This window comes from Rhagoletis zephyria, unplaced genomic scaffold (assembly GCF_001687245.7).
Source record: "Rhagoletis zephyria isolate East Lansing unplaced genomic scaffold, Rhagoletis_zephyria_1.1 Rzeph_scaffold_01348, whole genome shotgun sequence".
Classification (NCBI taxonomy): domain Eukaryota; kingdom Metazoa; phylum Arthropoda; class Insecta; order Diptera; family Tephritidae; genus Rhagoletis; species Rhagoletis zephyria.
In genome coordinates, this window is record NW_016158432.1 from 97,044 (window position 1) to 105,639 (window position 8,596).

Here is an 8,596-nt window from a genome sequence, read left to right on the forward strand (position 1 = left end):
ATTTTTTTTTTAATTTAAGTCAATGCAGAAAACCATTTCTTTTTTGGCAGATTTTGCTATGAAAAAAACGGTTAATCTTTACGAAGCGTTTACTCTAGCAGTTGAAGTATCTGGTTAATTTACCTTATTTCTCTTTAGCTTATTTGGTTAAAATCTTGTTTTTTATCTTAAGGCAAATGCTAAAAAAACACAAGTTCCTCAACAGGTACGCGCCTGAGGGTTCATAAATACTACATAGATGCCGTCTTTAAATCGATTAAATCGAATATCGATTAATCGAGCCCTTCCGATTAGATTTTTTGTCGATATTTTAATTCCGATTCGATCCGTGAAATTTGAATTGGAAGCTGGTACAAAAAAATAATGGGACAACTCTCACCTTTCTAACTTGAGAAAGCAAAGACCAAAGTGACCTGCATCTCTATCTCCTCCGACTAAAGGGCTCCTCGAAGCCTCTTGGAAATAATGCTATATAAAATTATTGCTAATACTACAACAAAAACTCCAAAAAACTCCAAACTTTTTGCAAAATTTCATAAAATGTGTGTAATTACTCGTTTTGGAAAAAAATTGAGTACGTATGCAGTTTTGCAGTAAATCTTTTCTAAAAAGAGTAAATATAGTGTTAGCGAAACCAAAAAAAAACTAAAAAGCGTCCGTATTGCAAACAAATCTACATATCGTCGTTTAAAGTACAAAACCGCGTATCAAGAAAATGCAAAACCGCGTAGGTGAGGTTGCATGAATTATTTTCTAGAGAGTAAAAACACTCATATTGACCCTTGAGGTACCATCTTTCCAATAAAAAAAGGATTATTGAAATCGGTTCACGTGGTCAAAAGTTATGTATTCCGGCGTATTGATAACCTCCTCTTTTTTTGAAGTCGGTTAAAAGTGTTTGAGTTCTGTTAATCTTATGTAAATAAAGTGCAGTTTATGGATTTTAAAACGTTTATTTATTTATTACATACTGTACATAAAACTTGCATGAATGTATTTTAAAGAGCGTATTATCTGAAGCAAATTTTCAGTATTTTCCGGTGATATATATTCAGAAATATAAAATCCCCCCCTAAAATATATTCCTGGGTACGCCCCTGTATATACGTAAGCTCCATTGCATTACATATACACTTTTTAAAATAGTGGTTAGTTTCGAAGTAAAACATACAATGTTTTCTCATTTGTGATAAAAAAAATAAGCATTTCCTTAAGTAGGGTTAAATAAATTTCCACTAGGCAATAAATGACAAAAATTTTAATGACAATGTTGGGCATTACGTTCATAAAAATATTCATTAGTGCAGTTCTTGAAACATCGCAAAGTGGCATAATGCTGCACATAAGTGAAAAAGAAACGCATTAGATACATTGGCATAATTTTTTTTTAATTATGTTTGGTTTTTTCAAAGCATTTACGCATTATTACCTACTTGATAGCTTTTGAATAAGTCTGGATATTGGATCCGTTATGAAAAAATGTACTACGCTACCTAAAGGTCAGTTCAGTTTTTGATGCAAAACGACAGATAATGCGAAACTACATCTATATTTCGCCCCTCCTGCATAACTAAAAAACAATGGACTTTTCACCTTTTCACATTTAGGTAACGATGTATGCTTTAAAAATTACAGCAATAGTTGGGTCAGATCCCCGTAGATTGTTTCTTTAGAAAAATTAAGTAAAAGACGTTATTTGATCAAATATATGAATCGGTATTGGAAGATCGATTTAATTTTTGCCAATTTCATCCAGCATCGATTATTTTTATTGCGATTCGAATCGTGTTTATTTCGATCTGGCATCTGCACTACATAGTAGATAATTTCAGGAGCTAAAATCTCTTCCCAAAGACCTGTCTGAAAGGCACGCCTTTCTCCTTTCTTCTTTGTATGGAGGGGCTTCTGCTTCTCTACCAGTGCTTTCAAAGCTGTTCTTTTTCTTCATTTTAAGGAATTTATTTAAGGTTCATATCAAATATGTTTTACTGAGACTTAAAACGCTTATTTAATTTCATTTGTAGTTCTAAATGATATAAACATATGTATATTTAAATATATTCGCGGAAATTGTATTAAGAAAAATTCTTCTAGAAAGCATGCAGAGATGTGGATCTTTCAGCACGTATTGGGTTAGCCTTTTAGAATGGCTTCACTTAAAATAGCCTACCTAAATTATATTCTTGTTTTCATGAAGCGCATTGTGCGATATGTGGAACAGTCAAGATAAACTTGTGCATTTCATGATCACGTTCATCATCATGAACTATTCAGCTCTACGGATTGTGCCAAAAAACTACCTTGCTTATAATATTAGAAATTACTTCAAAATAATGCAACGCTGGAACCAAAGCAACTGTATTTATAAGGAATATTTTAGAACCATATTCACTTGTATGTTCATTTCTAATTTCGGTGGTAAGTGTCCCGGTCGACGGGTTCAGACCAGGGTTGTTGCGAATATTCGCTTCCGCATTAATTTTAACATGCGAATGCGAATGTTGTAGAAGTGCACTGAAAAAACGTATATGCGGCAACAAAATAACTAGTTGTAGCCAATTTTTGCCTTTGGAGATGCCGAGATTGCCTGTGTAGATCACAAGATTCTGATCCGATACGGCTGGCAGCCACGACTTTGAAAGCAGAATTTTGATCGAAATTTTCATCCTTGGAAAATAACAATTTATTTACCATCTATTTAGATGCCTAATTACAAAACTGAAACGAAAAACACTCATGACCACATAGGCTGTCTAAATTCTAAACAGCCAAAAGAATGAGAATGAGGAATTCTTAAGAAAAACCGGAAACATCTAGATCGGCTAATAAGCGGTGTTTAAAGAATTATCTTGCTTGCCATGATGCTAAATTCTTCTGGTCAGAATGAAGATCAGGTGGTTAAGTACAGCCGACATTAGCAGCAGGACATCACCACGATAATAAAGTCGCCTACTATGGAACCATAAGTAAGAGACTTAGCTGAATGGAGAATACAGGCTTACGTATNAAGTACAGCCGACATTAGCAGCAGGACATCACCACGATAATAAAGTCGCCAACTATGGAACCATAAGTAAGAGACTTAGCTGAATGGAGAATACAGGCTTACGTATCTCAACTTAAATTGAAATATTAGTTTTTCGAAATCAGTCCTTACATACTTACACATAGTTCAGCCATTTCAATTGCATTTAAGCTTTCACTGATGCCCTACTGGCCAACAGAAACTGAAATCTTAATTGATTGGTTTCACAATCCGATAAGCAATTTCAATGCTTTATTTTTGCGAGTAGTTGGTCTACACCTCTGTAAATAAGATGTTTGGGTAAACGAATGTGAATTAATGGAGAGCAATTTCACTATAAGATTAATAGAACAATCCATTGTGACAGCTCAAATATTACCATTTGGTGTAGTTATATAATCAGAACGAAGAAAATACTAAAACGTATAGCATTACCCTTCGGTCGACTGTCTTGTCCATGGGCTTTCCAAACAGCAACACTTTACCAACAAAATGGTATATCTTTGCGTTTAATTTACTTGGGGTAGTAGCTACTCTATATTCACATTAAACATAAATTACTTTGTTTCGACCAAATTACTTCACATAAACCACGTACGTTCACATTTTCTTTCATAATTTTTATAACACGTGAACGTACGACTGTGTGATTTGTACTTGATTTCAAAAAACAAATTGTTGCATAACTTTAGGTCTTTTTTAAAATTGCCTCAACAGTGGGGGCTAAAATAAATTAAAAATCTTTTTTTCTTCATATGGTTCTTGATTTATGATAAATTATTTAATTTCTATTTTATTTATTGACCGATTTTACAAAGCGAAATTAGTTGATTTCAGCATGATTTGTTATAAATTACAAATGAGCAGTGTACGCAAATAAACTATATTGTACGTTACTATCGTTCGTTTATTACTTCAACAGTTCGGTACAATACGAAAACAAAACGGCTGAGTTCACTTTGCGATAGTACACTACAGTAGTTTAGTAGTTACAGACGAAACAACAAACGAAATTAATCGTGCAGAGAAAAATATATGTATGTATGTAGTATGTGTTTTTAAATTGAATTGGATATGAAAATTTACGGAAAAAAATATTTTTCACGTAATTGAAACGTTTGCATACATATAAAACGTACCCTATGGTACAATTGTCACAAACGAAAAGCAAACGTTTCTCGTTGGGGAAAATGACGGTGAATCTTACAATTTGTTTCTGACTATGTACAAAACTGTACAAAACCACAAATGATATGATGATCGATGAGCAAACGGGAATTGTTTTGTGCAGTTTATTTTCGTACCCTGCAAATGAGCCGATAATGATGATGATAATGATTACGATAATGTGAACATGCTTTTAGCTTAATTATTTTGGTAAATAAAAAAAAAATGTTTTACTTTAAATACTCGTTCGTGACTGATTTGGTTACAAAAGACTCACGTCACGTGTTACTTAGCCCACAAGTCAGTTTTATAGCACATTGAATTTTAGTATAACAATGTACACATTTGAAGTGGCTGAGAAATCGCATTGATTTTAAATAATTTTTTTGTTGACGGCTTTAGGCATTTTTCTCCATATAAATTATGCGTTAGTGTTTTGTTAGATGGAAAAAAATGGCTAGAGTCGTCAGCAAAAAAATTATTAAAAATCAACGGGATGTCTCATCCACATCAAATTTGTACACTGTGGTTCAACTGAATACTCTTCCCATTCGCGCAGCCTTTCGCGTTCCCAAAAGCAACGCAAATACCAATAATACGCCAGTAATAGTTAAGTTCGTCCCCTCGAGCGATCAGCCACAACTCTTCATGGCGCTGACAAAGTTTTACAAGGCGAAAAAGAGGGGAATCACTCTTCGGGACATTGGACGTGACATTGATGAGCGAATTCATGAGAGTAATTCTAGAAGTAACCGCGAGACTTTTCAGTTTGCCTTGCAGCTTAAAAAATAGATGCACTTGTCGTCGGTCTTCTCAATTCGCGGTACGTTCAGTCAAAGGGAGATGCGTTAAAAGTTTGCAACAAAGGTGATGTCGAACGGATTGCGGCTGGCAGCTTATGACTTTTTTTATGTTATCTCTTCTCAAATCCCTACTGTTCCTTTATCTATCTCTATACTTACAGTGAAAAATCTTTTTCTTATCTACCCTCCAAAAAATTTGCGCCTTATATAAAGCTTATTTTCTTTGATATATAAGCCTTATTATAAGGAAAGTATACTCCATGTAAGGCCTTATTTTAAGGGCTTATGTAAATCTTATTTACGGCAAAATCAGGTGCGGAATAAGGAATGTTGCATACAACTGACTTCCCTTACAGATGTCAGACATTAAATTATACAGGGTTGGGCACGCTGCACGGCTTTTCATAATTAAGAAAAAAATAAAAATTAAATAAAATCTTAAATTTCATGTTCCGCCTGATGGGGATTGAACCCGTACAGCCTTGGTAGCAACCAATTGTATCAAGCATGTTCCCTGCATTAAAATTTTGAGACAGTCTGACAAAACGCTAGTTCCGAACTATATTAATCAGAACTATCTCTTAACTAGTGCAAAACGGATGCAGAGCGGGACAGTTGAAACTACACAGTCTCATTTTGTCGTGGTAATAGTGCGTCGCGCTCAGTTATGGTTGCCACGTTTTTATAAATGTACTAAAACTGGTATTTTTCGTGCATGTGTCTTTTTTCCTATTTTGCTTATACGTATAGTGAAATAATGAATCGTGGAAGTTTTTAGTAACCAATGCTATTAGTTTATAGAAACTTTTCCATACCAAAAATTTAATACTTGTAAAATTGTAAAAAATTTTAATAGGTTTAACTCATTTGTTTAATACCTGGACAAAATTTTATTGGAATGTAATCTTTGAAAACGCGGGCGGCCAGATGATTTCGGTGTTTAGATTTTATTATTTTCATATAAATACAAATTTAGTGCTAAAAATATAATATAAATTATAAATATTATTCATTAAGTATTTTTGCGTATAAACCGGCATTTAAATTTCTATATCGATTTCTCAGATGGTATAACAAGTATATTAGTGTCGTACGTTTATAATCCCCATAAAGGTAATTTCTTGGACTCGTTTTTTGCTGAAATGTCTATGTATTTAATTGACTATGAATTTTATGTTATTTGTGGTGATTTTAATGTGAATCTCCTACTGTATGATTCCTATGCTGTTAAATTACGTGAACATTTATCTACTTCTGGATTAGTAAAAGTGAACAAACTTTTACCAACGAGATTTTCCAATAACTCAAATCCTAGTCTACTGGACTACTTTATCGCCTCTAGCCTTAATCATGTTTTTAAATTTGACCAAATAGTTTTTGTATCTGATCATGACTTAATTTTTTGTACTGTAAATGTGTTTTTTAATCGTCCTTCTGTTAGTGCCATGTTCATGTGTCGTGATTATAAGTCTATTCATGTTAATGAGCTGTCTAATGACGTGTCAAGAGTTAGTTGAGATGATTGTTGGTTCTGTGATACTGTGGACAAAAAATTTACCTTCTTAAATACAAATTTAACTAGTTTATTCAATATTCATGTTCCTCTCCGTACGGTTCGAGCTGTTAATGATATAAAAGTACTCGCAATAAAGCAACTGCTATCATAAGACAGGCTGTGGTGCAACTTAAAAAGTCTAAAGGTCCATGGAAGTTTGAAACCAGATTGTGGCTTAGATGCTAATGTTTTAAATGATTATTTCTCCTCTTCTGGGAAAAGTAATACTGCTCCTCAAACCTCGCGTACCTGTCGGACTCAGAGTAACATTGAAAAGGAACTTCAATTTGAGGGAGTTAGCGAAGGCGAAGTTCTGAGGGTATTAGGTCTGATGCTTTTGGTGAAGATGGGATTTCACTGAAGTTCATAAAACTCGCACTGCCATTCATTGTAGGTACATAATAAATCATTGTTTTACGACTTCGTGTTTCCAGCATTTTAAAATCATATAGTTAAAAATAAAAAAATTAAATTGTACACAATTGTTGTTGTTTGAGATTGAAAATGAGAATGTGAGTGTGATTTTGAGTTTTGCATTTTTAACTTATATCGCTGGCAAACGTCAGATTGCTTCTCAATGGTTTTACCTTGTTATGTTTTTATCATGGTTAGAGTACAACTCAAAATAAGCTTTTCAGGCTTTTGGCGTTCAATTCAGTTATAAGATTTATAATACGGCCTGAGAGCCAAAATTCACAACGCCTTGTTGTGGAGTTCTACTCTTAAGTGTTCTTTCTTGCACGCGTTATGTGTTCGGACCAACAATCGAGTTTTTCCTCTAAAAGTGAAAAATATAAATTCATCACTGCAGTCGTAAGATTTAAATAATGATGTCATATAGCTAAAGGCAGATTTGACGTTCTAGTCCTGAACTAAAGTTGAAGCTGAGTTCACAACTTAAAAGCGTTCAAAACTTTTCTCAGTTGCTTTCCCAGAGAGAAAAACATAACAACAACCACATGGAAGAAAAGTTCTGAACTGTAACGATGAATCCGCCTTAAGGACCTCAATTTCTCTTTCTCTCCATCGTGAATATCGCCCACGATGCAACGAAACAAAGGTGGCTAATCCACTCTTTGTCGATTTGACGTCCCGTACGATCTTTTCTCTCTTACACTTGCGACAGAGCAGTATTGGCTTCAATTTATCAAGATTATTCAGTGAAATCGCAGCACAGTGGGCAGTTTTTTAAAACCCCTTGTCAAAAGCCGAAAAGTGGTACAATTTTAAGCAAACNTAAACTATCCTTAATTTTAGCGGTTGAAGTTCAACCGCTGGGCGAACACTAGTAATTTCAAATTCAAAATGGCGGATTGTTGTTGTTGTTGTTGTAGCGGCTACAACAACCCCGCCCAGATCGGCTGATATCTCAGTCGTTGTCGTCGAGTTCCACTAACGGCAGCCCCAAGAAGCGTGCAGCCTCTATGAGGTCAGTCCATAGGGACGACGCCGTTAGGGTTGTGGGGTTTCCCGGGCATGCGAAGAGATGTTTCGAGTCGTGTGGGGTCTCTCCGCATGCCGGACATTCGTTCGGCACATCCGCATTTAACCTAGACAGGTAGGAATTTAGCCTGCTGCAGTAGCCAGAGCGAAGTTGGGCTATTGTAGTTCTGGTCTCCCGAGGCAGATGGAGCTCCGTCATGTCGATGTCCGGTGTTTGTGTGCCTAGAACGGCATTCACAGGTCTTGAGTCTACATAACTCGAGACTGCGTCCCTGTGAATGCCGTTCAGGGCCTGTCTATGGGCTGACGGGTCCAGAGGTTGCTTAATGAACCTCTGAACTTCGTCCGTCAGTTCATATAGATGCCTCGTGACGTGCCTCGGCGAGGGCTCCTCTGCAAGCAGCTGTCTATTTGGGTGGCCATATCTGTCGCTCCGAACAAGAAACTGCTTGCAGAGTATCGTGTTGTGCTCCCTAGTTGGGAGCATTTTTGCCTCATCGTGGAGGTGGTGTTCTGGTGTCATCAGGAGGCATCCTGTCGCTGTCCTGAGTGCTGTATTTTGTACCGTCTGTAGCTTCGTCCACTGCGTCCTACTAGTCCCCG